This window comes from Pelodiscus sinensis, chromosome 1 (assembly GCF_049634645.1).
Source record: "Pelodiscus sinensis isolate JC-2024 chromosome 1, ASM4963464v1, whole genome shotgun sequence".
Lineage (NCBI taxonomy): Eukaryota > Metazoa > Chordata > Testudines > Trionychidae > Pelodiscus > Pelodiscus sinensis.
In genome coordinates, this window is record NC_134711.1 from 146,408,099 (window position 1) to 146,431,582 (window position 23,484).

Sequence of the window (23,484 nt, forward strand, 5' to 3'; positions counted from 1 at the left end):
GTTGAATCTTAACAGCAGGAACAAAGCACCACAGAAGAGAAGGATTTCAACACAACACTCACATGTCTGTCTTACTCTTGCACCCCATCAAAGTATTGTAGTAGTGAGTCAAGCACATGATGCTTCTTCAGGCCTTTCCATGGAGTCTATCTCAGCATCCATCTGTTCTCCATGAGCAGATCCTGGTCAACTGCCTCCTCCCTCACCCTAGAGAGGGACTTTTTAACTCTTTAGCATTCCTTTGGTCTTCTGGCAGCCAGCTATGGCCAAAGCAGTCTAGTAACTTTGACTGAAGCCTAGAAGTAGCATTTTCCCAGTTAACAGCTCAAGCGTTGTTCCTTCTGGGTCCTCCTTGTTTACTAGGAGGTTGCTCATCTGGAGTCCTTGTGTTACCTTCCTGCTACTCTCTTGCTATTAAACTAAACCAACACATGAATACAGAAAACATTCCAGTAAACCCTACAGAGCCATTGAGTAACTATCCCACCAACTAGGTCACCTATGGTATTCATAAATTATTAAAGATCCTCCTTCACAGTGCCTGCCCTGGGACCTTGCCAAGTGGCGGGGGAGTGAGTTGAGCTGGCCTGGGCTGCATATTTTAACACCAGAAGGAATCCAATACAGAAGCCACCCAGTAGGGCCAGATCAAACAAAACCACAGTGCCATTGCTCATCAACAGGATAAAGATAGTGACTGGTTCGGGGGTAGGGGTGGGGGCAGTCCTATCTTTCCACCAAATATGCAGATTGGAGAATGACCCTGGATGGTTTGTAGATCGTAGCTAGTCTCCTTTTAGCTGTAGTCCTTGTAGTTTGTACTGTTACTAATGCTTTGATTAGGGTGTGAGGGAGGGAGGGAAAAGAGAGCTGTTCACTTGGGTCTAATGACCAGAGGAAGGAGCTTCCTAAGAGGCCCTAAGAGCACCTATCTCTCTAATGGCCTCCCATCCTTCTCCCTCCTGCCCAGGGATTGGGCTCCTCTCTCTCTGTTCATGTGGTCACCTCTTCTCTCCCAGCACACACTCTCCAACACGTGGACCTTAGTACCAAAGCAGTTGCAGTGAGTGATCACTTTTCTCATGGACACTGATTCTACACTTGGCAAAAACTGGGTAGTCTGGTTGCTTTGAATCTGTGTGTGTCTACACGAAAAAATGAGGGGGAAATAGGATCTTTTGAGCAGCACAAACTCTGAGGAGCCAATGTGTTCCCAGGCTGGCTTTCTGAGCAGGCAGAACTGCCTTTCTTTGACCCAGCCGGTCCTAATCAGACAATAAAAAATCCTTTGTTAAGTCCTTGAATGCCTGCAAGTGGATAAACCCTACCCATGTCCCTTGTTCATTCCTAAGAGGAGGAACTACTTGGTAGGTATCACTGTGGTTTTATGGTCCAATTCTGCTTACATTGGGTCTGAATTTGATCTTTATGCTCATTATTGGGTCCCCACAAGGAAACCATTTTAAACAATGCTCAAGGTCCCCAATCCTTCTTTAGAGTTTGGACTCACTTCCCTAGAAGGGCTGAAAGAAAGGAATAATGAAATCCCAAATCATATACGCTGCTTTTATCCCATGTTAATTCTTCCTCGTGACTGAGAACTTATAGCACCCACTGGCCCCAACTTATAGCACCCACTGGCCCAGTTGTTTCTGATCCTCGTTCCTGAGCAGCCAAGAAATGGAAATTAAAAGAAGTGACAGGCATGAGGTGCAACATTTAGATCCATCTCTGGATCAGAACTTTTCCAAAGGACATAGAAGGGTTGGGGTGCACCATTCAAGTTGGGACCATCACTATATAATGGTGTATACTTATAGGACCAGGGTACACCTCTGTCACATACCTGGATTGCTGGTTGGCTTAGATAGCTGCATCTCAGCAGAAACTCCCTGTCACCGTAAGCCAAAAATAGGGCTCAAGAACTCAAAAGGCTTCCAGCTGTTATCAACCCAGATTTTCAAACAAGTCCCACTCTAATGTACTGAGTACAGCAACAGTGTAAGGTGCAGCTGCATGGGTGGGGCTTAGCTATGGCTTTGCAGTGTGGATACTCAGACTAGGCCAGGCTAGCTTGGGTGTTCAGATCCGTGTGCCAGTCACCTAGTCTATCTCAGTGATGAAGACATACCCTTTGACCCCTAAGGGCATGATCAGGTGGGATGCCGGGTGCTTTTGAAAATCTGGCCAATGAGGCAGAAAGGAGCGAGAGGTGACTAAAGCACAAGCCAGAACCTCGGGACAACTGGATTCTGTTCCCTGCTCTTCCACAGACTCATCGTTGTGAAAGTTGAAGCTTGACAAATTCCATCTGGGAAAAAGAGGCAAGTTTTTAACAGTTGAGGGTAATTAACCACTGGAACTTACCAAAGGATGTGGTGCATTCTCCATTACCAGTAATGATTAACTCAAGATTGCACATTGTTCTAAAAGATACACTCAATTCTGAATAGGAATGAAGCCAGGGAAGGTCTCTGGCCTGAGTTATGCAGGAAATCAGACAAGATGATCACGGGGTACTAGCTGGATGTAGACACCTATGTGATCTTAGGCAAATTGCATGGCCTGTCTCATCTTCAGTTTCCCCAGGTGCGAAAGGGGTCTAATAATACTGTCCTTAGAGGGAGTTGAAAGAATTAATTCAAGTCAAGAAGCAGCAGCTTGGATCGTGGGTGAGGAACTAGAGAAACACCAAGTCTTAGTATTATTATTATAACAGTTCGCATTAGCTTGGGCTAACAGTTGTCAAGATTGCTCACAACACTTCTGTTCCCCATCGAAAAAAAATCAGTCTCTTCCCTCCTCCTCGCCTCAAAAGAGAGAGAAAAATAGTTGTATTGCTTGCTCTGTGTCTGTACTTTTTGTTCATTAATTATAATTTAGATTGATTTATTCCAAAATGAGCCCTCAATTGCATCTATTTGCATAACCCTCTCCAGCTGCAGAGCTGCAGAGAATCCAATGAACTGAGCGTGAGGGAGGAGGAGGTTGAGAGGTTGAGACTGGAAAGCCTGGGGAAATGCTCTTCAGTTCGCCCTTTGCCCTCGCTGTGGGATGGCAAACACACTCGAAGCCCTGTGTCGCTAGCTACAGATACTGCCTAACCTGGTTGAAGCTCTGTTAGCTGCTCACAGAGCACAGCTGCAAAACTGTCTTCAGACTTTAGTGCCCTAGAGAGAGCTCTGGGCAGGGTGCCTGGTGCCTGCAAGGGCGGGCGGATGCAGGGAGGGCCACCCAGAGGGACAGAGAAAGGGCACATGGAGACCCCACATTAGGGGGAAATGTACCTCCCCTGCTCCCAGGAGTCACCTATGGCTCTGGGTCAGAATCCTGGGGAAAAATCCCCAAGAGCATTGCAGGGATTAGCAATCACCTCACCCTAGGATAATGGTTGCTGCAGTGTGGGCAGGCTCCATTTCAGACTAGTACTCGGGCAGAACCCACTCCTCCAGACACAAACAATCCAGCCCTTGACAGAATATACGCACAGCTTGGCACTGCTTTAAACCAGCTCCGTGTGCCTCCGTGTGAGCATTTAGGGAACAACAGTTTTGTCCCTTAAACCAGTATGCTAAGCTCTTTACTTGGCCTGGGGGGAGGTTAGAGGGTGTGGGAATATAAATCTTATATCAAGTTTATAACAAATACACAGGTAAAGTCCCTGCTCCTCCCTCTCTCCCCCCTTTCCTTTTTCAGTTGTCTTCCCAGTAGCAGAACCTGTTGTGAATAGCTACACTGAAATTAAAACAGGGTGGGGAGAGAACAAACAAGACTTTTAAATACTTGAATAGAACTTTCTCCTTCCCCGCCCCCATGCGCCATTCTCACCCTCCTTCTCCATTTCCACTTCGCAATCCACTAACGAATTTGCCTAACAAATTGGCCTCCCATCTGGTTATTGTCCCCAGTGAACAGCCTCTCCATTCACTAACCCAGGATGGTAAATCAGTTTGGGAAGCATCAGGTTTATCTTCTAGGCTCAGGCATTGCGCTGGGCCCGTTTGTGAACTGGTTGCCATTCAGTGCTTGCTCTGCGGTTGATAAAGCACATTACACGTGGCTGGGCTTGCTTGATTAATACAGCTGTCTCAGCACTTTCTCGGAAAACAAAAACAATCAGGAGGGGGGAAAAACACCCTTTCTGCACGCAAATCAGACTTGCAGAGAACCAAAGTCCTCCTGGGAAGCTGCATGCCCATGGAAGGACCTAGCAAACGAGATCTTATGTTTGGAAGCAGAATGGGGAAGTGGGGCTTATTCTGCCCTTCATACTTCTGGGGATGGATATGCGGAGGAGCAGACAGAAGATTAGCAGAAGGGGTTCGTACATTGGAGAGGATGTAACATAAGCAGGGCAGCTTCGTTCAATCCCCCCCACACACACGCACACACTCACACGTATGTCTGCGTATGCCCACACCAACTTCCCCAATATCTACAGAGGACACACACCTGCTTGCACACATGGAGGTACATACACGGGCTCATTCAATGCACGTACCTCATAGGGCTTGCTTTCAGGTGCCTAGGAGCAATTAAAGGACAACCAGAAGGGACTGTGTGCCACCTTTCCATGCTGCACCAAACCTGAAGCCAGCTATGAGCCAGTTCAACCCCTCTGTGAAACTCAGATTGCTCTAAATTGTAATGGGGGATAACAGCACTATAGGGGCTCTGCTCCATCAGGGATCACTGGTGCATATCTTGGTCCAGCCAAGCACATCTGATGTCACCTGCTCTGGAGGGCTGGGCTGGGGTAACAGAAAGTCACACAAGGGCTGTTTAGAGCAGTTTTAAGAACACTTTGCACTGCTGGCGTACTACTAATGGGCTTTAGAATAGCCCAACATTTGAGCTCTGGAGTGCACACACACTATAATTCACCCACCCAAACTCAGACATGAAAACACAGAACTGTACACCCAACTCACATGATATCTGGGGGCTTAGCTAGTCACAGACACTTTCAATATGATCTATGACATGACATGGCAATATATGTCTAGGGCCTGATTCTTAGTTACTCCATTCTTGCCTCTGGGGTAAAGATGAGATGTGGGACAAAGGGAGCTTCAAGCCCCAAGCCAGATTCTGCTTTAGTAACATGCAGGGGTGATAAGAAGGCCAGTGGCTCTGGGAAGGTTTCCTTAGAGCAAGAGAAGTCTGACATACCCAGTGCAGCTCTGCCCCTCTTGCAATCCATGGCATAGAGGCATGCTGAGGGCAGGAAGTAGCATTCTTCTAAGCTGGGAAACAGCCCAGTGACAGCCATAGGGAGGCTGCCTTAAATTGGAGCAGCCCCCAAAGCTGTTCTAATTTATGCAAGGGACTATTGTGACCCAGTATCCAGGAGATGCAGTGGTAGCTTAAAGCCACCTATCCCTCTCCTCCCTTTCTGGGCTGCACCTTTTGTGCTGTGGTGCCTGGGAGGAATAGCACAGAATCAAGCCCTCACCCACTCCTGAAGCTGTGCAAGGCCTTACCAAGCCCTGGATGTAATTTAGAGCAGGCTCAGGGCTTCTCTAAGGGTACGTCTACACTAGCTCGGTAGTTCGAGCTAGGTAGGCAAATGAGAGCAACCGGGGTTGCAAATGAAGCCCGGGATTTAAATTTCCCAGGCTTCATTTGCATGTTCCCGGGCACCGCCATTTTTAAATCCCCCTTAGTCTGAACTCCGTGCCCGCCAGAGGGTATCCACGTGGAACAAAGTGTACCGGTAGTTCGAATTAGAGATCCTAATTCGAACTACCTACTCCGTGCTGCGTGTAGCCGCGGGCACCGAGTTCGGACTAAGGGGGATTTAAAAATGGTGGCGCCCGGGAACATGCAAATGAAGCCTGGGATATTTAAATCCCGGGCTTCATTTGCAACCCCGGTTGCCCTCATTTGCCTACCTAGCTCGAACTAACGAGCTAGTGTAGACATACCCTAACTCATCCTGTAATCAGAGAACAGTCACAGTGCAGTGCGCTCTCTCACGGTCCCTCACACTCCCAAATAGCGGGAATGGGGAGCAGCAACTATGAAGAATCCCTGTGTCAGCTCAATGCCAGAGGGTATTCTCAGTAGACCATTTCCACCAAGGGGCCTTAGTGTACCTGAGTCTCATGCCCTGAATACATGGATAGCTGTGCATGTTACAGAGATATCCCAGCATCCACCCAACCCTCTTCCCCCTCCCTGCTCTGACCCACATGCACACTGCCCACCTGCAGGGTGGGAGAGAGAAACACATACACACACACATTATACCCAATCCTGATCACACAACAGCTAAAGCAGATGCACATCTACTCCCACAAGTGTAGGCAGGGCTGGACCAAGCCATTCCGGTGCCCTGGGCAGATAGTTTAATTGCACCCCGGGTTGGTGGAGGGGGCATGCGCGGCCCCGCCCTGGCCCAGCGCATGGGTGAGGGCATGCGGAGCTGGCGGCGGCAGGATGCATGTGCCTGGCCTGGCACAAAAGGGGGTTAACGCGGTTCCTGCCCCGGGCGGCCACTGCAGGGTAGCCGCTGGGAGATGCTGCAGCCCGCGATCAGGGAGCCAGGCGCATGGCGCCTGATGGCAGCTGTAAGGGGCACTGTGCGCCCCTTACAACTGCCATCAGGCATCCCCCATAGGTTGGCACCCTGGGCAGCTGTCCAGCTAGCCCATGCCTTAATCCGGTCCTGAGTGCAGGCACACAGTAAGCATGCTCATATAGACACTAGGCAGCTCATATGCCATCTCTGGCATGCACATTGTTAGTATCTCTGCGACTCTGTGTGTGTAGCAAACAAAGGCTTGTGCACAGAACAACTGCTCTGGCATGTCAAGTGTCCAGAACACAGCCCAGGAAAGAGCAGGGCACAAGAGAAGCCTTCACCAAAGGGAAAAACAGACGTGTTTTCTGTCAGTACATCTCCCTGCCCAGTTCTGTCCTTTCCCCATTATTCCTCTGTCCCCTTCTATTAATCTCTGTCCCATGCTCTTTTTCCCTTACTACATCTCTCTGCGCCACCCTCTTGTTCTCTATCTCCCTTCATACCCCATGCTCCATTTTCTTTCTCTGTCTGCTCTTGTTAGGTGCCTCTGGGCAAACCAGCACAAGAGCTGGAGGTGTCATTCCCAGCTTACGGAGACACACATCTGCTGGTTCTGATCTAGCTAAGAGTCTGCCATGGCAGCGCTACTCACAGGACAAGGTGCTCCAAGTAACTACCTAGCATTGCAGATGGGACTGTACTCGGGATGGCTAGCCCCTCCCACTGCTTGTGGTCCCATGGCTATTTTTAGCACACTACCTGGATCATAGCAGAAAAGGACCGGGGGATTAAAGTGGATGAGAAGCTGGCTATGAGTCAACAGTGTGCCCTTGTCGCCAAGAAGGCTAACAGCATATTAGGGTGCATTAGAAAGAGCATTGCCAGTAGATCCAGAGAAGTAATTATTCCCCTTTATTTGTCACTGATGAGGCCACATTTGGAGTATCGCATCCAATTCTGGGACCCCCATTACAGAAAGGATGTGGATGCATTGGAGAAAGTCCAGCAGAGGGCAACCAAAATGATTAGGGGGCTGGAGTACATGACCTATGAGGAGAGGCTGAGGGGTTTGGGCTTATTTAGTCTGCAGAAGAGAAGAGAGAGGGAGGATTTGATAGCAGCTTTCAACTTCCTGAAGGGAGGTTCCAAAGAGGATGGAGAGAAGCTGTTCTTAGTAGTGACGGATGGCAGAACATGAAGCAATGGTCTCAAGTTACAGAGGGGGTGGTCTAGGTTGGATATTAGGAAAAACTATTTCACTAGGGCTGTGTCCACACTCAGGGGTTCTTTCGAAAAAAGTAGCCTTTTTTCGAAAGAACTTCCCCTGCATCCAGACTCAAGCCGCGTTCTTTCGAAATTATTTCGAAAGAACGCGGCTTTTCTTTCGATGGCGGTAAACCTCGTTTCACGAGGAAGAACGCCTTCCTTCGAAAGTTCTTCTTTCGAAGGAAGGCGTTCTTCAATATAAAGAGGCCGTCTTCGAAAGAGAGCAACCAAACTCGCTGGGTGCTCTCTTTCGAAAAAGCAGATTTCCGCTATCGAAAGATCCGCCTGCAGTCTAGACGCGCTCTTTCGAAAGAGCCTCTTTCGAAAGATGCTTTCGAAAGAGGCTCTTTCGAAAGAAGCCTGCAGTCTAGACACACCTTAGGAGGGTGGTGAAGCACTGGAATGGGTTCATCCCTAGAGAGGTGGTGGAATCTCCATCCCTAGAGGTTTTTAAGTCCCGGCTTGACAAAGCCCTGGATGGGATGATTTAGTTGGGAATTGGTCCTGCTTTGGGCAGGGGGCTGGACTCAATGACCTCCTAAGTGAAGGCATATCCTCAGTCACTTCTTTTTTAGCTCTCTCTGCTCCCACCTCTGTCAGTACCCTGTCTCTAGGACTCCTTCCCTGCCTGCTTCCCTGCTTCACGTTCTGTGTCAGTCTCTGTTTCTCCCTCTTTCCCCTTTTAATCTCCTTTTGCCTCATCTCTACCCACCCTCTCCCCCACCACCTTCCAGCTGCTGACCCTCACTCCCACCTATCTCCTATTCTGTCTCTATGCCCACGCACTACCCCCGACAAGTTCTCTACACACCGTAAACAACTCATGCCCATGAAAAGCTGGCCCACCAAAGGATTTCCTTTGCTGCCTAGAGCAGCTGTGCACAAAGGTGGGAGGAGAGGCAAACACATTATACAGCTGAGGAAAGGTAATTTTTAAGTGAGCTACCGGGCATCTATTTAGCAGGCACACTGCACACTTGGTACTGTAGGCTGTGTTATCTCAAGCCGTTTGCTCTGCACAAGGAAGCTGGACTGTGTGCCTTTAGCACTGGCTGCCTGCTAAGCAAGTGGGACACACTGCTGTACACTTGCGCAGTCAGCTGGAGGGCTGAATAGGGAAGGTATTCATCCCCTCCTAGCAGCTTCTAGAGGAGAGAACACAGACCCACCCCAGGAGTGGCCCAGGGGAGTGGCCTGTGTAATCCAGTCCCCAGCTGCTTTGCTTGTAGAATGAGAGCTTTAGATGGAGGGATGAAGGACAAGAAGGGGCTCAGGAATGCCCTTGGGCGATACAGTAGGCCAGGCTTTTAATACATAAGCATTAGTTGTTCTGCAAATGAAAGAGCAGAGGGGATTTGATCAGCCATGGTAAAATCCCAGAACTTTCTGAAATCTATAGAAAAAAATAGCTTGGATGTGAGAGAAACTCCTCTACTTGGCCTAGAAATATTTTTGGTCTTCTAGTTATAGACCTGGCTAGCTAGGACAGGGGTCTCCTCGTACAGCAGTTCAGGCAATAGGGGCAGGAGAAAATAGGCCAGCTCTAATACACCATGAAGAGTTGCTAGCCCACGTGGAAGGGCTGTAGACTGGGGGTCATCCCTAAGGCACACCAAGGACCTGGCTGCCTCCAGAAAAGCCAGTGTATTTATTGCCTGTGTAGGCATAAAGTTTCCCTCCTCCCCTCCAGTGTTCCAACTCAAGATTTCATCATAAGACCTCCCCCGCACCGGGGAATATAAGCAGCAATGGAAGGTCCATAGGTATTAACTGACGGGGAGAATAAGGTACAAGCATGCTGCAGCCAGAGTGGCGTATGACTTGTGTCTTTTTTTCCCAAAGCACAAAGGAAGGTTGGAAAGGAAAAAAAAAAAACCCCACAACCAAGCAAACCCTAGTAAGAAGCAGCAGCTAATCCCTAAAGCCTCAGAGTAGAGTGCAGAGCCTTGGAAGAAAGAAATTAATAACTTTCAAAGTATGACCTTGAAAATGGAATTAACAGTATTCCTCCCTTTTAAGCCTCCATGATAATAAAGATTTCATCTTCGGAAGCCCTGGCAAAGAGAGTCAACTGACTAGAAAAATGACTTCCTGCAGAGGAGCTGGTGTGTGTAAAAAACTGGCTCCTGTGGGCTGTGGCGAAGGTTGGGGGGCGGGGGGAGGAAAGAGGGACCCAGTTCTCCTCTCACCCCTGCATCTTTTCCTTTAGTGGTTGGTTTTGTTCTTTCGCTGCTACTGCTCCTGTCCCAAGATGTGCCCAAGAGGTGTATCTAGTTAAGTGTCAGTGAGCATCACTGTCAACAGAGTTGCCTTGTGGTGCTGTGGAACTCAGAGTCACAAAATCTTTGGCCCTCCCTAAAATACAGTCTCCCAATCCTGCTAGATTTTTTTTTCTTCTCTTAATCTCCCAACCATAGCCAGGCCCCCTCTCCCTAAAAAGAGTCACAGAGCTCAAGTCTCCCGTCACACTGGTTCGACATTAAATTCAGTGGAGCGACACCTGACTTACCCCAATGTAAGAGAAGGGAGAACTCCACTCTTAGGTTTCTTGAGTCAAAGCTCCAAATTGGCTCCCTCGGCTCACTGGAACCTAGCAGCAGAGGCCAAGGGGAACCTAGCAGCAGAGGCCAAGGGGAGTCCCTTTGCCCATGTACAGGTGAGAGGCCTAGGGCGGGGCTGCAGGGAGCCCCTCTGCCCATGAGAGGCTGTGGTTGCCCAGTGCAAGTGAGTCTATTAGGTGCGTGCGCTTGAAGGGACGCTGGTGGAGCACTGGCGGTCTGTTTGTGTGTGACGCTAGTGGCCATAGGTTCTATTCCTGGGGATCTGCGCCACCTGCATCCTTTGTATGCGGCTCTCTGTGCCGCTCAAGGGGCATGCAGAGTTCACGCGCAGACCTGGCTAGATCCTGCAACCTAACTGCTGCCACTGAGTGAGCTGTGGGATTGTGGGGAGTGGCAGGCCATTCCAGGACATAGGGACGATAGATTAGTCTCCGTGCATGGCCCTGCTAATTACAAATTGCTACCTACCCCCCTGAAGGCGATGGATGCCATCACTCTGCTTACAGGCCCCACCAGGGCTTGGTGTTTCCTGTCCCAGCTGTAGGAAAGAATGGGGTCCATGTTGTGGGGCAGATGTTGGATGGACAGACATCTAACTAACACCACAGTTGCCCGAGGTTACAACCTTAACACATCCATCAGTGGCCTGAAGCATCTTTGCAGCATGTTCTGGTTTTTCAGGGTTGCCCCTCAGCTCAGTGAAGTTGGATGTTAGGTCTACCCATCTCTTCCTTTGCAGAGTCACGCCGCAGCCCGCAGACAGTAAGGACATGTAGCTCTGATGGATGGCACAGGCCTGATGTGCCATCGGCTTCCCAGCTGGAGTAGAAGAGGACAAGAGCGAGCAATCACGTGGGAGCTGGGGAGGGCTAGGCTGATAGCTGGAAGCATAAGTCTACTTAGGGGCAGTTGCAGGAATCGTTTCCTGTGGGCTCTTAGCTCCTACCATGATGCCCGACTGGCTCATTCGGAGGAGGTGGCAGCAGCAACCTCTTTTGTTAGTGTTTGATGGGGAAGGCACATTTCTGTGTGCATCTGACCCGGATCCCCGAATGCAATGGTCCCTGAAACACTGGCCTAAGATCAGCCCTGGGGTTTGTCTCCAGTTTGCAGAGCTTTGTACAGATTAGCTGTCTGGCCAGGAGAGTTTCCTCTCTCTTTGCCTTTGGATGCCACCGTATGGAGAACTGTGGTATAACACATTTGCTATTACCCTGCAGCCTTTTCACCCTGCTTTGCCACTCTGTGGCAGGATCTCACCCAGCTCTGAGGGGAGAAGAGAAGCTAATAATGCCCTCTTCCTTCCCCTGGAGAGCTGGATGTTTGGCTGGGGACTGGACTTGATGACTGCTCAAGCTCCCTTCCAGTTCTATGAGATGGTAGATCTCCATATTGTCTGGCCACCTGTGTAACACAGGCCAGAGAAACGAGCCCCGTAATTCCTGCATCTATCTCATTCTAGCACTTGAGCCTATTATTTAGAAAGATACAACATTGCGTAGCTTAGGTGTCCGTCCCTCCGCTGAGCTGACTTTCTCTGTCTCAGCCCATGTCCACTCAGTAATTCAGAGTGTGTCTGGGAGGTGACTGGCAGACCAGTAGCTTGGTGTAGTGGCCTTAGCTGAATGTATAGCTTCTCTCTCAACGTTTTCCTTGACAGACAACAGTGTCCTATTTCCTTCCTGCACAGAGCTGAGTAGATGCCAAAAAGCTCCCCCACTTGGGCAAAGGCCTTTCTGGAACAGGATGCTCTCTCCAGAGATTAGGTCAGCAAGAGAAATGCCTGAGGGATAGACTCTATATAGCGCCTTGTCAACAGCCGGGTTCTAAAGAAAAATAGGTGGCCCAGATACATAAAGTCCTCCATTCCATGCCCCTAGCTAGTCCAGGCTGCAGGAACAAGTAACCCATCACAAATACATGGGGAAAAGTAGGGGAACAGACAGTTTCTAAGTCACAGGTGGCACGAGTTTCATGGGAGCCATCAAAAATATGTCATACAGTTTGGCATCAGCTGGTGATTTCTGTTGTAGTGTAGCTCATTTTTGGATTCATAAGGGACCTCCACACACTGGCAGGGCTGTGTGGGGAGCCCAGGGCTGGAATAGCAGGGGGCTGCAGGACAGGAGTGAGGGGCACTGGCAGAGCTGTGTGGGGAACCCAGGGCTGGAATAGCAGGGGCGCTGTAGGGCAGGAGTGGGGGACACTGGCAGAGTTGCGTGGGGAGCCCAGGGGCTAGAATAGCAGCCAGAAGAGCCGGGTTCGGGTGATCTGCTCATGCTCAGATCGCCAGACAGCGCGGCTGGCGAGTGGGGCTCACCGCAGTTCGGCGAGCCCTGGAAATGAGGGTTACAGGAATGAGAGTAAGAAGCCCGCTATTTCAAAATTATATTTTCTATGTAGATGCACACTCTGTTGTTTTGAAATAAGTATGCAGTGTAGACATAGCCTAGGTGGCCTGCTCCTCTTTGGAATCCACATCCCTGAGTCAGCTGTGTAGGACCTGATCCTCCAAGATATTTTGGTGCCTAACTCTGTAGCATTCTGGGATGTGATCCAGACCAGTGAAGCACTGTGTCACTCTTACTCTGTAACCCCAAATGCCTCACCCTGCCTTCCCACTCTGGCTTTCTGCCTGGGACCCCATAGTCAGACACACCCTTGCTTCTATGTACTGGGCAGCCATGGTGGAATGCATTGGATCCTGGAGCACTCCTGCAGTTACACAGCCTTCCACTGGCCTCCACCAGCCTTGGTTAACAAGTGAGAAGGTGACACCGAGTCCTCACTCTCCCCTGCCCCATGTTTCCCAAAAATATGTAGTGAAAAGTTCGACCCTGACCTGGAACAATCAGGGTACGTCTAAACTACATGCCTCCGTCGACGGAGGCATGTAGATTAGCCAGATCGGCAGAGGGAAATGAAGCCGCGATTAAAATAATCGTGGCTTCATTTAAATTTAAATGGCTGCCCCGCTCTGCCGATCAGCTGTTTGTCGGCAGATCGGGGCAGTCTGGACGCGCCGCGCCGACAAAGAAGCCTTTCTTGATCGGCACAGGTATGCCTCGTGAAACCAGATTTACCTGTGCCAATCAAGAAAGACTTCTTTGTCGGCGCGGCGCGTCCAGACTGCCCGATCTGCCGACAAACAGCTGATCGGCAGAGCGGGGCAGCCATTTAAATTTAAATGAAGCCGCGATTATTTTAATCATGGCTTCATTTCCCTCTGCCGATCTGGCTAATCTACATGCCTCCGTCGACGGAGGCATGTAGTTTAGACGTTCCCTCAGAGAAAAAAAGTTTGTTGCTGCTTTAAGCGTTGATATTCAAGAGTTTATTGCTTTATCAGGAGTCAACAAACAGTTCATTTTAACTAAAATAAGTATATTTAATGACATTTTAAGTGATTACAATTATAAGGCTTAAAGTCAGAAATGGTTACAAGAGAAATAATAATAAAACACTTTCTACAATAAAAACTCTCTTACCCAGCATGTTGGACAAATGGGGGTTGCTGGTTAATCGAATAGTCTGGTTAACAGTGGGATACACGTTAGCAACAGATTACCAACTTTCAAATAATTAGAATACAATAAAATGAATAAAGTATAAAATAGTGAACAGGTATGCACCAATACAATAATAGTGCTGCACTGCAGTGTGGTTGGTTTCTTGAAGCACTTAGGTGTACACAAAGTTCTCTCTGCACTAGGTTTTCATGACACTACATATCCCTATAGGCAGTTTGTGGCATACACCCAGATTAGTAAAAATGCACTTCCCACTAAAACTATACTGAACATAATTAATCTTTTTTGGGTGATTCAGCAGGCACTTCAGGATCTTGCATTGCCCCGGGATCGTCATTATCAGCATCAGTTATCAGGAATACCAGTTAATTGAGCTTTCTGGTTAATTAAGTGCTGGGTAACAGAGCTTTTACTGTAATAACTAAAACTTAATAAGATAGACTTAGTTCAAAGTAAAATCCTCACCTCATGTTTCCATCTAGAAGACTAACTGAACTCCTTGACCAGGATCTATTCCCTATATTCAAAGGGTTGATACCGTTACCTTTTTAGGTGAAAGATAAACAACAGGCAGTTTCCTGCCCTTCTCTTTATAGTCCAATGAACCTTTGCAATGGATTGTCCCGAGGGTACCCCTCACAGCAAAGTTTATTTGAAGCTGTGAGGAAGGCACTTTGGAGCCTGGTGGTGAAGGAAGCTCAATGCTCCTTCTTCCCCCACTTGTTTGCCTCACATGTCACTATGTCCTTTCATTTTCTTTGCCTGACTCAACTATACATTCCTTTGTCTAAGCAGGCCTGTTTACCGGCTCCCCCAACGTGCCTGGCTTGAGCACAGTTGAGTTATCTTTCTGGCATCCATCCTTAACTCTTACTAGACCTCGCATACATACATTGCACCAAAAGATTGTCCAGGAGTTAGTTTTCAAATGACATCCCATCAGGCTTATGTTGTACAAAGATCATTACACTCATGTGTAGGATGTGACTACAGAAATGCCTGGTGTCACAGACTCCCACTTGTTCCCACTTGTGCCTAACTGCCCTTGAGGATCTAGGCATGAGGAGCGTTAGGTGACTAAGAATTCCTTCACAGTCAGCAAGCTGAGTGGTAAGCTGCCTATGCTTTCCAGCAGGAAATGCTGAGAGGCAAGGCAGAGAGAGGAGCAGGGTGAATGCCCCTAAGCAGTTCACCTGGTATGCCTGGCGGATAGGCCAGACCTATGCACCTCTCTCTGCTCAGGAGTCTCCACTCAAACCCTGACCTTGAATGAGGCACCTGCACCAGGTCGCTGCTTAAGTAATCCGCGTCCCAGCAACCCAAACTCTCAATCTTGGTCTCCTGAACATCACCTCTGTGGTGCTCCCCAGATATTTTTCTGTGACTCCTTGGCTGGCTTCCATGTTATGCTGCCACCCCCACCAGTCATCTATGTTGAACATGTCCGTGGTGCCTCTAATGGTAGGCTTAGGCACCTAGAGATGCAGCTAAGAGCCTAAATATCTTCGAGAATCTGGGACTGTGTGTCAATTGATTAAGTCTGTGCAAACCATGTGAAAACAATAGCACCACACAAGTGTGCTGGAAGGCAAATTCTAGCCTGGAGACTCTTTTTCTATACTGGTGCATGAGGAGGAAGGAGCCCAGCTAGATTCTCAGGCTGAGGGTAGGGTGACCAGATGGCAAGTGTGAAAAATTGAGAGAGACCCAGGATGGGGACAATAGGTGTCTATATATAACAGAACCCCAAATATTGGGATTGTCCCTCTACAATCAGAATATCTGGTCACCCTATCTGACAGTGTAGGTAGCTAAACCAGCTTTTAATTGAGACCCATTTGCTTTGGAGTCACTTGAGAGCTAAGAAATATGGAGCCTGCTGGTGCCATTGTAACAGAATCACTTTGAAGAGTAGGTCCATGTGCAAAGCTGGAAATAGAGGTATGGGTGAAGAGATGTGCAAACATTGTGTCCCTTTTTTATGATGTTTCTCCCATTTCCAGTTCATTTGCTCCTGTTCTCTCAAGCTTTTCGGCCCTTTGGGTGAGATCTCAAGGTTACAGGCAGTCCCCGGGTTACGTACAAGATAGGGACTGTAGGTTTGTTCTTAAGTTGAATCTGTATGTAAGTCGGAACTGGCATCCAGATTCAGCCGCTGAATCTGGACACCAGTTCTGACTTACATACAGATTCAACTTAAGAACCCCAGGCGTCCCCAAGTCAGCTGCTGCTGAAACTGATCAGCAGCTGATTCCAGGAAGCCCGGGGCAGAGCAACTCTGCCTCTGGCTTCCTGTAGTCAGCCGCTGGTCAGTTTCAGCAGCGGCTAACTTGGGGACGCCTGGGGCAGAGCAGCTCGGGTGCTGCTGGGTTGGTCCAGTAGCGCGGCCGCTCCTCGGCGCTACTGGACCAACCCAGCAGCACCCCAGCTGCTCTGCCCCAGGCGTCCTGATTCAGCCACTGCTGAAACTGATCAGCAGCGGCTGAATCAGGACTCCCGAGGCAGAGTAGCTGGGGTGCTGCCGGGTTGGTCCAGTAGCGCCAAGGAGCGGTGCTGTGGGACCAACCGGCAGCGCCCCACCTGCTCTACCACAGGTCCCGGGCTTTGCTCCACATCTCCCTAGTCTGCTGAGGGGGGAACTAGCTGCGTCCCCCGCAGCAGACCAGAGAGACGCGGAGCAAAGCGGCGGAGGACCCGGGCCGGACCCGCTGCGCTTCCAGATCAGCTGGAAGCGCCGCGGTCCAGCCCGGGTCCTGCGCCGCTTTGCTCAGCGTCTCCCTGGTCTGCAGACCAGGGAGACGCTGAACAAAGCAGTGCAGGACCCGGAGCCGGACCCGCAGCCACTTCCAGATCAGCTGGAAGCGCCGGGTCCGGCCGGGTTCTGCGCGGCTTTGCTCAGCATCTCCCTGGTCTGCAGACCAGGGAGACGCTGAGCAAAGCCGCGCAGAACCCGGCCGGACCCGCGGCGCTTCCATATCAGCTGGAAGCGCCAAGGGTCCGGCCCCGGGTCCTGCGCCGCTTTGCTCAGCGTCTCTCTGGTCTGCGGACCAGGGAGACGCCGAACAAAGCCGCGCAGGACCCGGGGCCGGACCCCCGGCGCTTCCAGCTGATCGCCGCTTTGCTCCCCATCTCCCTGGTCTGCTGGCTCCCGCAGCGGACCAGGAAGCAGCTTTTCTCGCCCCGGAGGAGGCGGGCGGCGGGACCAGGTGTCCCGCCGCTCCAGTCCTCCGGGGCGAGAAAATCCCCGTTCGTATCTGCGGAGTCGGATCCGCGTAACTCGGGGACTGCCTGTATTTGGCAAATTCTCCCAAATGTTCCCATTAATTTTTCCTTCCATGGCTAAGCTGAAAGAAATGCCTTTCACATATAGTGAATGGCTATGGACCCAGTTTTGCACCAAACAACAAGGGGCAAATCTTAAATTAGGATGTCAGCATGCAGGCCACTATCACACCCAAGGGATGGGGAGCCGGAATTAAAAGAGGTACCAGCTACTGTAAACCAAGCATCTCGGTAACTATTTAAAGGAGACATTTCTGATTTTGGTAGAAAGTCTGAACCCAAACCTCATCCATGAACTCAAGTACTTAAGAACTGCTTCATAAAACAAATTTAGTAACACGAGTTCAATTTCTGGTCTGAGACAGACAAATACACGTATTCTGACCCCCAAAGAGATATAAGATGCAGTTGGTTAGTGCAATGGCTTTTCGCTTCTGGAGTCCGGAGCTAGACTGTATTTGAGGTCACACAAGTGGGAGGATTCTGGTGATGTGATATAATAATGCATTTTGTGCATGAATTCCCAGAAAGAAAAGACCCTTCAGACAATTTAGCACCTATCTTCTATCTTCTCAGGATTAGAATAGCAGTGAGGACTGTAGATCAGGAGTGAGAAGCCTTGGCAGAGCTGTGTGGGGAGCACAAGGATTTAAGTTGGTGTTTCAGTGCAAAATTGGAGATCAGTAGCATAATGGAGAATCATTGGTGGGGCTGAAGGACAGAGATGAAATGTACATAGACCCTGACATCTGGATATTTGGGTGTAACCAGCACTATAAGTTCTTCAGCCTTTTTGAGCAATTGAAGTTATTCAGAGACAAGATGAAACTCTTATGTACTATAGCAGTAAAGTGTGTGGCTCTAAAATAAGGAGCAATTTCATGAAGAGCAAAGGGAGACTCACAAAAGTGTTTGGAACAGCCAATCTTGAAAAGCGGTGGAATTTTTATGCTTGACTGGGTTTTGCTGTAATGGGTACCAATGGGCAGCAGGTGGCGCCAAAGACCATAGAATCAGCCCCTCTGCTTGAAGTGGAGCTCTCATAGAAAGGACTCCTATTTGCTTCATGCCTGGGTGTGGCTCCCTCCCGCCCATAAGAACTTAATGCAGATGCTTAATGCTGCCACTGGCCTTTCTTCCTTGCCCCTCTCCCTTTCCCCTTCCCAGGGACTTTGCCATTTGTCTTCTGGGAACGAAGTCCCAGGGGCACGGTATGTGCTGGAGGTGCTCAGGGAAGATGGATGAGGGGTTAAAAGTAGAACAGAGTAAAATCAGGATCTAGATCCAGCCAATGAACACCCCATAACTCCAGCACTTAGTTGAAGCAGGGATCACATGCAAAGCTGGGGATCTGGATTTGAATCTCACTCCCCCACAAAGTTTGGGGGCGGCTCAGATTTGTGGGTTTGGGCTGGGTGTTCTGCATAAGGTCAGGAACGATCAGCTATAACCAGCTTTCTCAGCTTGATATCCATCAGGTCTCAGGTGGGATGGGAGGCAAAGGGACAGCTTAGAGAAGGAGGCTGACAGTGACAGCTGTCCTGGAAAACAGGGACTAAAGGCGGAAAAGTGGTTCCTTGGAATCAGACCCTTTCAGATGAGGCTTAGGTGTGACATACAATCCATTAAAGTTGAGTGGAGGAAAGTGGCAAGCCAGGAAAAGTGGGGTAGAGCTGAAATGTGGTCTAATCTGCTGTTTGACTGCACGTCCAAACTGGGTCCCCACCTGACTGGACATGGCCAAGCTGAAAAGCACCAGGAAGATGCAGTAACCTCAGAAGTGACTGTCTCCCACATATGCAAAAACCACACGAGTGCCTTCACACACAGACCAACACAACTCTATACAGTCACAGCAATATGTGACTATATGTCTACTAGGACTGATTAGGAAATCTGTTTTATGTCCTGCAAATTTTTCAATTAAGGCAAAAAAGTTTCATTCTCATCTAAATTTTTCCCTGAGTTTTGGACTTTTCAGTTTTTTGATTAAATAAAAAAAATCAATAAAACCAGGCATTTTATTAGTTTGAGGAATTATTTGGCAAAAAAAAGAAAATTAAGGTAGCGCTATCACTGACACACAGAGACTAAACAGAGCTACACGTTGAGTGTGTCCAGACTGGCAAGATTTTGCACAAAAGCAACTGCTTTTGCGCAAAAACTTGCCAGCTGTCTACACTGGCCACTTGAATTTGCACAAGAGCACTGACTTTGTAATGTACAAAATCAGTGCTTCTTGCACAAATACTTTCACGCTCCCGCTCAGGAAAAAGTCCTCTTGCGCAAGAATACTTGCTCAAGAGGGTCAGTGTAGCCAGGGAAGAACTGTTTTGCGCAAAAAAGCCCCAATGGCTAAAATGGCGATCGGGGCTTTCTTGAGCAAAATCGCGTCTAGACTGGCCACGGATGCTTTTGCACAAAAGCACTTCTTGCGCAAAAGCATCAGTGCCAATCTAAACGCGCTTTTACAGAAATAGTTTTAACGGAAAAACTTTTCCGTTAACAGTATTTCCGCAAAATCATGCCAGTCTAGACTCAGCCACCATGTTTACTGTGGCTACATGCAGGCTGGGGCGGCTTTGAACTGCTCCAGTGGCTCCAAACAGCCTAAAAGCCACTTTAATCAGTCTCCTCTCTTAAGGCAGCATAGTTGGGGAGAAAGAATTATGGTCTCTACACTTAAATCTCCAGTGATCCCTGTTGTGGAAGAGCTCAGACATTCACCCAATTACACACAGACCCACTGCAGTCCAGTACAGTTACACACACAGACGATGGCAGACAACTGTTGCACAGTGGCATACAATCCCATGGCAGACGAAACCATAGTTACACCAGACCCACTGCAGACTAATGCAGACCTACACTGATCCAAAACAGACAAATATAGCTACACACAGACCCACAGCAGACATTCACGTAATCTACACACACACCCACTACAGACCACCACACCACCACACAGACCTACTAAATACATCTACATGGGTCCACTGCAGATCAATGAAACTACACACAGACTCACAGCAGGCATGACCACAACAGCATGCAGACTCATTGCTGCACACAGACACTGACAAAACTACAGGTGGCCACCACACAACAGCTACACACAGACATTCCGACATGACCACACACACAACTCCACTGTCATCTACAAAGACCTTAATGGTTACACACAAGGTCACACACACTTGCTCTTCCCCAGAGATGGACTAAGATGCACGCTGGCACACAGCATTCATCACCCAACCACATCATCGCTGATACCACTGAGCACTGTTCACTGTAAGCTGAGCACATGGGTGACTACCCAGGAGCAGGTGCCGCCCAGCTGATTAGCAGAGCACACACAGCCAGTAGCATGTGTTTCTACTGGTGGTGCACATAAAATGTATTCCACCCTTTGATAGAAGAATTTAGAGGGAATATTGCCAATGAGTATGAGCACATGCTGGCACAATATTATCCCCTCCCAGACTCACCGCCATGTCCTCATCATGCATCCCCTCCAAGGCCTGGGTGCATCCCCTCCTGTTTTCTTCCAGTCTCAGCCCTCCCTAGCCTCTTCTTGTAGAAGAACCCTGGATGGGAAGTTGTGAAGGTGGAGCAGGCCAGGCTGTCTGAATCACCTAAGATACACTGTAGATAGTCCCTGTTCCTAGGGGCCCTGTGCCACTCTTGAACAGGCGGCCACTACTCTAACTTGGCTGCAGCTGACACCATTGGAAATCACATCTCACACACTTTTATGTATCCACCCATGCCTGCATGGAGCCACGTGTTATGACATGCACGTGTTACCTATCGACCCACTGGCATGTATGCAGAATCTGTTATGTGAACAGTTACCCACGCACACCCACATCTACAAAGATTCACAATGCCCGCCAGCTCACAGGGCATGTGCACGTGCCCACACACATATCCATGCACTGAGCTGAATGAAGTCACCAGGCTGTCCACGCGCACATGCGCGCGCGCGCACACACACACAAAGAGCCATATCTTCACATACCCACAACATATATAATGTACACCAATCCACAGGGACACACACGCACCTTCAAACACTGAAACATGCAATCAGCAGTGCACACACAAGTGGGAATATACAGGCTGCGTCTACACTACAAGGTTTTTGTGCAAAACCGGCCGTTTTTATGCAGAAACCCAATGGAGCATCCAAACCTCAAGCGTGTTTTTGCGCAAGAAAATCTACAGTCAATTGACAGAACAGAGGGCTTTTTGCAGTGTAGATAAACCTCCTTCTATGAGGCATAACTCCTTTTTGCACTACAGCTGTTCCGCAATAAGGCACGTGTGGACGCTACACGGGGGTTTCTTGTGCAAAAAGAGCCTATCTGAAAAAGCACAGGTGCTCTGATGGCCATTCTATGAATAGCCATCAGTGCTTTCTTGCGCAAGAGCGTCCATGCAGTGTGGATGCTTTCTTGCGCAAAAGCGCATCGCAAAAGCAATGTGCTTTGAGGTATGGACACGCTTTTGTGCAGGAAGTTTTTGTGCAAGAACTCTTCAACAAAAGACTTCTTGCACAAAAACCCTGCGGTGTAGACATAGCCACAGGCACATAGGTCTACCCATAAATATCAGTGCACATCAATCCATGGTGCATGGAACACCTGCACACATCTATGCACCTATATGTGTGCAGTCTCCGGAACACACACCTCTATAGACTCACACATATGTCCCATACATCTATAATATGCAAGCATAAATGCACAACTTGGTGCCCACAGTCACCTAAATGCATTTTAGAGCTGAATAATAAAAACCCTGCCTCACAGACTTTTTTGTGTGAATAAAAGCCCCGTGGTGCATTTGCTGTGACTTGTGGGGTCAGATTATTCTTTATTCATGACTGTTCAGACATCCACCGGCTGCGCATGCACTCAAAAGTTCAGCAGTGGTTGGTGTCAGGATGTATAAGGGGTAAGTGCATGATTCGCTTTTGAGCTTTCAGTCTCTGGCATCTAGCCAGAGCGCAGGCATAGTACCATGTGACTTAGGTGGCCAGCTTCAAAAGATGCACAGTGAACAGCTGAAGAAGAGGATTCGACAGGATTCGACATAAGCTTCCTAGTAATGAAAAAACAGCATCAGGTCACTAACAGCGGGCTGACTAAACAAAGAGCTATGATAGTAACAAATCTCATCTGGGAAAAGCCTACAGCGTTGCATGAATAATGTGAACCTCTGTTGAGTTTGTTTCTCTTAAGCACCAGGTAGAATTTAATAAAGAATTTTATCCCTCCTATTTCTATAGAACTCTATTGGTTCCATCCCTATTAAATTCTGAGGCTGGCCTGTAAAGAATATTTTTTTTTTACAATAAACAGTTCTCCTGCTGTAATGAACATGTCTTCATATAGACAGCATCACTCGCCCCATGAACCTCACAACTGTCCGTACAAACAAGTCCCCATCCATGCATCCCTCTCTTCCTGCAAAACCACACACGAGCACAGACAGGCGCTGACATACACAGAACATACACTTTTCACACACCCCTGGTATAACAAGATACCACTGACTGGCGCTGCAGGGAGAATGACAAGCAGAAGTGCTGCCTTAAAAACAGTCCAGGAAGGAGAGCCATAGATGGGAGGATGAATGAGATGTCACTTGTGTTAGGACATAATATTCCTGTAGCAAGTCTGCATTATTTGTTGCTGCAGTGGAACGTTTCCCTGCTCCTCCAACTTTATTCCCCAGTCCTGTGAACATCAAAGCATTGCTTGGACTCCCTTCCCTATAAGTGCAGCACCAAAGGGTCATAATAGTTACATGGAAATTGTTCCTCCTCCCGATTAAGAAAGAAATAATTATGGTGGTTCCCCTGGCACTAAAGACATGCGCTGATTGGCTCCATGCTTCATTGACTGGAATGCTGCGATGCATCCGCCTGTGTGGAGCAGGCATCTGGCTGCAAACAGATATCATCACTGTGCAGGTTTATAACAAGTCCTGGCATTCAAGGGCCACCTGAAGGAGGGAAGTGAAAAGAAATGCTGTGTGGCCATCGCTAGGGAAAGCGAGAACAGGCTAGAAGAGCTTGTTTACTGAGGAGCTCATAATAGGCCCAATCTCTCCCTGTAGCTGGCATTGGAAGGAATGGTGCTTGTTGTGGGAAACTCCAGCACCAGTCTGTCTCTGCAGGAGAGGCAGGAGGGAATTGGGCATGGGGTGCTAGGTCTGGGGGTGTGGGGGGGCACAGCTCACAGATACCGAAGACTCAGCCTTTCCCAGCAGGACACATAGTAGGAACATAGTGGTGAGCTCTTTAGAAGGA

At 48.9% G+C, this 23,484-nt stretch overlaps 1 protein-coding gene across 11 annotated transcripts in view; it reads left to right on the forward strand.

The window, feature by feature from the left end:
• Positions 1 to 23,484, forward strand: part of LSAMP (limbic system associated membrane protein) — a 1,540,275-nt gene that overhangs the window by 1,444,460 nt on the left and 72,331 nt on the right. The gene's annotated exons all lie outside the window — the stretch shown is intronic.